At 35.2% G+C, this 8,439-nt stretch overlaps 2 non-coding genes and 1 pseudogene across 2 annotated transcripts; all 3 read right to left on the bottom strand.

The window, feature by feature from the left end:
• Positions 1-775: 775 nt before the first annotated feature.
• LOC141395979 (5S ribosomal RNA) lies at positions 776-893 on the bottom strand (annotated as a pseudogene).
• Positions 894-7,260: 6,367 nt separating this feature from the next.
• LOC141395969 (5S ribosomal RNA) lies at positions 7,261-7,379 on the bottom strand. The gene has a single exon (XR_012411082.1). It is a non-coding gene; the product is annotated as a 5S ribosomal RNA (ribosomal RNA).
• Positions 7,380-8,060: 681 nt separating this feature from the next.
• LOC141395878 (5S ribosomal RNA) lies at positions 8,061-8,179 on the bottom strand. The gene has a single exon (XR_012410995.1). It is a non-coding gene; the product is annotated as a 5S ribosomal RNA (ribosomal RNA).
• Between the last annotated feature and the right edge of the window lie 260 nt (positions 8,180-8,439).

Genomic DNA, 8,439 nt, shown 5'->3' on the forward strand with positions numbered 1-8,439 from the left:
ACGGATTGACGTAGGTGGATGAAATTTTGGGAAAATCTATTATATGTACGTAGGACTTTTGGTATTGAAAGCGGGCTATGTAGGTCCACGCTTTCGTGTAGCCCCCATACAAAATGACGCGTGACGCATCGTCGTTTTAAGGAATTTTTAAGATATTTGTCCCATTTTACCACCGAATTGGTTGTAAATTGGTATTTTGTGTCTCCAGAGGCCAAAAAACATTCCTACCAAAGTTGGTTTATATAGGTCCACGTTTTGGTATAGCCCCCATATAACGTCCCATATAAAGTACGCGTCATTTTAATATATTTTGAATGTATTAGTCCCATTTGACAACAGAATCGGTTGTAACTTTGTATTTTGTGTTTCCAAAGGCTAAGAAACATTTCAACCGTAAAGTGTTTATATAGGTCTACGTTTTGATATAGCCCCCATAGGACGATATCTCCCGATTTCCGGTATTTTGAAGGTTTTGGCCTCATTATCACACCGAGATGGCTGAAATTTGGTATTTAGTCTTCGTTGGGGGTATAAAACTTTCCCCCAGAAATTTTTAGGTACAGGTCCACGCCATCATATAGTCCCCATAGAACGGTACCTTCCGATTTTCGGTATTTTGAAGGTTGGTGCCACATTAAGCCACCGAAATGGCTGAAATTTGTGGTGGAGGGTATAAAAAGTTTGGCCCGACCGAACTTAGCGCTTTTCCTACTTGTTTTATTTAATAGAGAAAAATAAAAAAGAAAATAAAATGAAATAAAAAAAATTTGGACAATGCCAACAACACGCGGTGTTCCCAAGCGGTCCCCATCTAAGTACTAACCGCGCCCGACGCTGCTTAATTTCGGTGATCGGACGAGAACCGATGTACTCAGCGTGGTATGGTCGTTGGCGAAGAAACATAGTTTATTTTGCTTCATATGGCCATTGATTTCATTGCTTGTGTGATCATCATTTTTGAACAGTGTTAAAAGTGTTTGTGTGATTCAAAAAGCTTATCTATGAATATCTATGAATAGTTTAGTCATAGATAAAGACTAAAAGACTATAAACAGTGATAATGGTGTATCTGCTATAAATGTAGCAAATGAGTTTTACTCAAAAAATTTACCTCTAAATGTTAATCGAGATATTGTCGAAAATATACCTAACGACAACATAAACCTTGTGAGTGAAAACTCAAATCAACCACCGAATACGGGAACGTTTGTTATACATTCCCCAAAGACACGAACAACCCTTAACAAAACAACGATTTATCAGGCATCTGAAATGTCTGACAACACGATGGAAGCTGATGCTACCTCAGATAGTGTAACATCTGAGGTTAGCAAAAAGAAGCATAAGCGTAAAAAGATACATTCAAACAGTGGAGAAAGTGAATATGAGCTTCTAAAATATGACGCTCGAATTGAAGAAATGCAAAGGACGATTGATAACCTTGTTTTACAAAATAAGGCACTTATGGAAAAATTGGCTGAGCTTACAACAGCCACATCTAACAATATGCAAATCCAAGGCGTGAATAATGAATTGTCGGTCAGTGTAGCCGAAAACACTGGCACTGCGATGAAGGAAGATGTCGTATTGACGGCGTCCAATAACGACATATGGGCGGCTCCTAAAGAAACATCACGAACCATCCTGAAACTAAAACCGAAATTGAAGAAGCCTAATGACATTGCAAAACCAGCAACTCTAACTGCGTCAACATCAACAACTGCGGCTTCGACATCTGCAGCAACATCAACAGGTACCACAGCAGCTACAACAACAGGACCTGCTACAGCAAACAACAAAGGAAGTAGTCAATCACAACCAAAGCCTGCATCCAATTCTAAAGCTAAACATTTACCATTGTATGATACTAGCTTTATTGAAATAACCAACGTTTTAGATACAAACATTGGTAGAGATAATTATAAGATAAAATTAGTGAGAAAAGGTGTAATGTCCCTTAAAATAACAGGGTTAGAAAATTTTTCAAATACAACAAAATTACTAAAAGAGAGGTGTTATAAATTCCACACCCATACACCCAAGCTGTTAGTTCCTATTTCTGTGTGCGCTGATGGCTTGTCTCATTTATACTCCAAAAATGTGATACAGGATTTTATGTCTAACTTAGACTTCAAAGTCGACCTAATCGACTGTTACAGTATTGCTGAAGACAAGTGGCAAGCTCCCCGGATTGCCCCCGGTGACAAGCTATCCTTCTAAAAAAGAATGAACGTCTACTTGAAAAGGACGCAATTAGAAAGGCGGAATCGGAGCGTTTTCTCAAATTCGTGCAGGAACATCAATCTCCTCTGCTGCTCGCTCCGTCTTACCAAAAAATTTAGGTTCTACTCAATCCCCAAGAACCCAAAATATTCCTTCTAGAAATATAGGTTCCCCTAAACAACCCCCTAGAAACCAAAATGTCCCTTCTACAATGGGAAATATATTAGGTTTGGACTGTCAATCCTACTTTGGGAAAAGCTTAGCTGATCTCCTTAAAGATTTAGATAATTTCCATGAAAAATACCATGAAATCCGAGAAAAAGAAGGGTCAGAAGCTGCGGTGCTAAAGCTTCTGATGCATATTAAGAACTATCAATTATGAAGTGTATATTCATAAATGTTAATTCTGTAGTGTCTTTAGAAAAAAGACACTACCTTAATCTTTTTGTTAAAGAACATAAGCCCGATGTTCGGCTTATTGCAGAACATAAATTAAATAGCAGACATAAACTTATCATTGATGGGCATACACTTCATAAACAGTGTAGGGAGGGTGGCAGATCAGGTGGTGGAACTGCTATCTTAATTAAAAATTCATATAAATCTGAGCAAATATGTATAACCCAGGCAATATAGAATCTTGCTGTGCAAACTCTATAAACAAGATGGTAGTGCAATAGTTTTTATTCCGTTGTACCTTCCACCTGGTTTGCCACTCGACCTCTCCGGTCTGGATGAAATCGTACGTTTAGGCTCATCCAATGAGATTATCGTTGGTTGTGACCTGAACGCGAAACATCCAGACTGGGGAGGTAGTATTACTAACAGAGCAGGGACAGATCTTCATAATTATCTCACAGATTGTCCAATATTACACTTACATCCAACGGCTGAGCCAACAAGGCCTAATAGAGGAAATGATTCCTACCTAGATTATTTTCTAATAACTCCAGGCATTGTCCTAGAAAATGAAGATCTGTTACCACCACATGACTACGAATCTGACCATAGCGCGGTCGAGATCAGATTATGTGTTGGCAACATACAAACAACTGAAGAGGAAATTTTCTACAATTTCAATAGAATGAACCTACGTAGATTTAGAAGACAAATTCAAGAAGGGCTTGAAAACCATTTTCTTCCTTCTGATAGAAATACTTCTATTTCGGAAATAGACAACTGTGTGGAGAATCTAAGCTCTGTATTTAGAGAAACTATTGAGGTAACCGTACCTAAAAGAAGGTGTAAAAGCTCAATATTGGGCGAACTACCAAGTAACATACTTCTATTTATAAGAGAACGTAGAAGAATGAAACTAGCTCTTAGAAGAACTGCCGATCCAGGCAGGTACAATACTTTAAAGGCTGATATACGAAATATTAGCACCATAACACTATGCGACACAGAAAATTCAAACAACTTCTAGTATGCATTTTTTGAAAATACATATTTAGACTACAAAAACCCTAGTAGGGTTTTGTCCTGTCAGATCCAGTTCGGATTTTACGGCCTCATCTAAACCGGGCTAAATCTACACTTTTTTGCATTTATCAGGCCTTTATCTCAGAAAAGAATAGGAATTTGGCCTTGCTGTCTTTAGAAATATTGTAGCCCTAAAATAGTAGAACTTATCTTTTGAAAAAAACACATAAGAAAAACTCCATCTAGGGCTTCAAAATCTATAAAATAGAGAAAATTGTACATAATTGCTGAAATTCGGGTCAGTATCGGCTAAACTATTGGGAGTTGAACCAAGTAACCTATTGCAAAAACCTTCCAAATAAAGCTCTCAACAATTCTTTAGAACATTCTGAAACTCTAAAATGCTTACTTCATGTTGTTTCAGCGGTATTTTGCATTATATCTTTTACAACACGCATTTCAAACCCAGTTCACACCAACAGTTTATTCTCGCATTTCGGATTTCACTACATTATTGAAATTTTTAAATCGTCGTTGAAAAATGTACTGAAAACAACGGCATAGGGGCATTTTACAACAATGACATGTTCTGAAGAGTTGTGTATTACATTCCGGGGAATATTTTTCCAACAGAAAATATTCAGAAAAAAATAACGGTTTTGGAGATACGGTGCGAAATGTATAAAAATTGTGGAATTTTTGCATATTTTTTGAAATTTGAGGCAATAAATGAAGTTTTTCGAGCTAATTATTTCTCCAAATATTCGCATTGGTTTCAGAGATATATCCCGGAATTTCTTTAAAAACTCAATATTTAACCATGTTTAGATGGGGCCATAAAATCCGAGCTGGATCTGACACAACAAAACCCAAATAGGGTTTCTTGTCGGCATCGTGCAGATGCCTCCGTCATCGGAGATCAATCTCGCTGGACCGAAGATGGGTTCGTTAGACCCACAACTATAGTAGACATTATAGAGAAAAGACCTCCTTGGAAGTCGTCAGGCGTAGATAAAGTACCGGATATAGCTATCAAAAAGGTAGGTGACATAATATCCGTATTTTTAGCGATACTTATCAATCAATGTCTGAACATCGGATACTTCCCATCCGCATGGAAGGAACCTATGATTGTTCCTATAAAGAAGCCCAACTGCGACTCTAAAGATTTTGCCAGTTACAGGCGAATTTCTTTATTGTCTCCATTCGGGAAGGTACTGGAAAGTGTAATTCTCCATAAATTATGGAATTTCATTGATAGCCGAATGATCCTTAGAGATTGCCAATTTGGCTTTAGGCCTAGACACTCGACCACACATGCATTAACTGCATTTAAACGTAAATGCGGAACTATCGGTGTCAGCCTAGACTTCTCTAAGGCTTTTGATACCGTATGGCAAAAAGGAATTCTCTACAAACTACAATCCTTTGGGTTTGAGGAGCAATCGTGCAGAATGGTGGCAAGCTTCCTGGAAGGCAGGGTGTTTAGGGTGAAAGTAGGTGGGAAGGTTTCAGAGCAACGTCAGATCCTAGCTGGAGTTCCACAAGGTTCTCTACTAGGACCGGTGCTCTATAACCTTTTCATCTGCGACATACCTGGTCCGCCGGAAGGGGGCTTGCTACTCATTTATGCAGACGATATTCTGATTGCATTGCGTGGCAAATATAGTTTCAGTGTACAGAAAAGGTTAAACCTCTATATGGAGAAACTGCTCTAGTACTTTCTCAGATGGAGACTAAACCTAAATATTAATAAATGTGAGGCAGTTGTTTTTAAAGGTAAAGGTAAAACCTCACTGCCAAATATGAGAAGATTTGTTCCAGCTATAGAAGTGGGTGATAGAACAATAAAGAGATCAGACAGGATGAAATACTTAGGTATTATGTTCCACGACAAATTTGACTTTTGTAGACATGTAGATTATGTCCTGTCTAAAGCTAAAAAATTATTCTACGGGTACCAACGTCTCTTTGCCATGAGGGGTGGGCTAACCCGAGATGTCAAACTAATGATTTATCAGCAAGTCATCCGACCCATAGTTTCTTATTCATTTCCAGCCTGGGCTGACCTTTCGTCTTCCCAGATGGAAAGAATACGAAAATGGGAAAGAACAATATTGTGCTCCTGCCTAGGGCAAAGGCGGATGCTTAATACTGAAGGTATTCCTTTGCGACCAGCAAATAGAATATTATATGAGTGCATTGACTTCAAAAGAATTGATGTCTTCATGACAAATTGTGCGTTAAAATTTCTACATAGATGTAGAGATATAGAAAACGCAATCATACAGAATTTCCTAGAATTGGAAGATGAACTTCCACTTTTACTCACTAGAAAGCACCTACCTCCATCGGCTTTATTAAAGCTTGATACGGAGGGACTGCTATTCGATAACAATGAGCGCCTAATGTACTACCACAGAAGGTATGAACAATTTGATTGGGTATCAAATCCAGTATATAGGATTGATCAGTAAAGTTTTGTAAATATTGTATGTAGTTAATTTAAGTTTAGTTTGTAAGTTATATTATAATTAGTATGTAAGTTTTCTACTTTAAAATTTTCTTCATATTTTACCTTATTAGCCTGTTTTTGTAAATTTTTGCGGGCATTGAATTAAAATGAATTATTTTGAAATAAAATATAATTAACTGAAAAAATATGCTAGCACATAATGCGGCACAAATATATATCTATGTAGTAGTCTCTATAAACTTGTAAAAGTAAGAGAATGTTTATTTACTGTTTATGTAATGCTTTAGCTATTAAGCACTATTTGTAAAACTGATTTTGAAAATAAAAATAGCAATTTAAAAAGCAAAAAAATGGTTAAAAATGAAGATATCGACTTCATTCTTTTTTTATTTAATAGAGAAAAATGAAAAAGAAAATAAAATGAAATAAAAAAATTTTGGACAATGCCAACAACACGCGGTGTTCCCCAGCGGTCCCCCATCTAAGCACTAACCGCGCCCATATGGCCATTGATTTCATTGCTTGTGTGTTTAAGACAATTTCGTTTACTTATTGCACACAAACACACAAACGAACAAGAAGTTTTATTTTCGTTTTATAAAGAAAAATCTTGACTGTCCTTTAGTTATTAATGAACATAACCAGTATTAATTTGGCATCAAACAATCTAACAAAAATTGTAGTTTTTTTAATAAATGTTAAAATTTCTTAAATATTGCTAAAAATAAATGTATTTTGGGAAAATTTGGCTCCTTAAATTACCTTTTTGGAAATTAGGACAAATTTTTTAAAGAATTTTACAATAAAAATTCTTGTTTTTTAATAAATGTTAAAATTTCTTAAATATTGTTAAAAATAAATGCATTTTGCGAAAATTTGCCTCCTTAAATTACCTTTTTTGAGAAACGAAACAAATTTATAAAGAATTTTACTTTTGTTTTACAAAGGAAATCATAGACTATTGTATCTAGCTACATACAGCTGAGCATAATCAATAGTGAATGTTTTACTTTTACCTTAAAATAATAAGCAGTTGAGTTTTTTATTTTGGCTCTATTTCGGTTAAAAATGAAGATATCGACCTCATTCTTTTTTATTTAATAGAGAAAAATAAAATGAAATAAAAAAATTTTGGACAAAGCCAACAACACGCGCTGTTCCCAAGCGGTCCCCCATCTAAGTACTAACCGCGCCCGACGCTGCTTAATTTCGGTGATCGGACGAGAACCGATGTACTCAGCGTGGTATGGTCGTTGGCGAAGAAACATAGTTTATTTTGTTTCATATGGCCATTGATTTCATTGCTTGTGTGTTTAAAACAATTTCGTTTACTTATTGCACACAAACGAACAAGAAGTTTTATTTTCGTTTTATAAAGGAAAATGTTGACTGTTTCCTTTAGTTATTAGTGAACATAACCAGTATGTATTAATTTGGTATCAAAAAATCTAACAAAAATTGTAGTTTTTTTTTAATAAATGTTAAAATTTATTAAATATTGCTAAAGATAAATGTGTTTTGGGAAAATTTGGCTCCTTAAATTACCTTTTTTTGGAAATTAAGACAATTTTTTTAAAGAATTTTACAATAAAAATTCTTGTTTTTTAATAAATGTTAAAATTTCTTAAATATTGTAAAAAATAAATGCATTTTGCGAAAATTTGCCTCCTTAAATTACCTTTTTTGAGAAACGAAACAAATTTATAAAGAATTTTACTTTTGTTTTACAAAGGAAATCATAGACTATTGTATCTAGCTACATACAACTGAGCATAATCAATAGCGAATGTTTTACATTTACCTTAAAATAATAAGCAGTTGAGTTTTTTGTTTTGGCTCTATTTCGGTTAAAAATGAAGATATCGACTTCATTTTTTTTTTATTTACTAGAGAAAAAAAAAAAACAGAAAATAAAATGAAATAAAAAAATTTTCGACAATGCCAACAACACGCGGTGTTCCCAAGCGGTCCCCCATCTAAGTACTAACCGCGCCCGACGCTGCTTAATTTCGGTGATCGGACGAGAACCGATGTACTCAGCGTGGTATGGTCGTTGGCGAAGAAACATAGTTTATTTTGCTTCATATGGCCATTGATTTCATTGCTTGTGTGTTTAAGACAATTTCGTTTACTTATTGCACACAAACACACAAACGAACAAGAAGTTTTATTTTCGTTTTATAAAGGAAAATGTTGACTGTTTCCTTTAGTTATTAGTGAACATAACCAGTATGTATTAATATGGCATCAAAACATCTAACAAAAATTGTAGTTTTTTTTTAATATATGTTAAAATTTATTAAATATTGCTAAAAATA

This window comes from Musca autumnalis, unplaced genomic scaffold (assembly GCF_047663935.1).
Source record: "Musca autumnalis isolate F117 unplaced genomic scaffold, ASM4766393v1 scaffold_2, whole genome shotgun sequence".
In the NCBI taxonomy this organism is placed as follows: Eukaryota; Metazoa; Arthropoda; class Insecta; order Diptera; family Muscidae; genus Musca; species Musca autumnalis.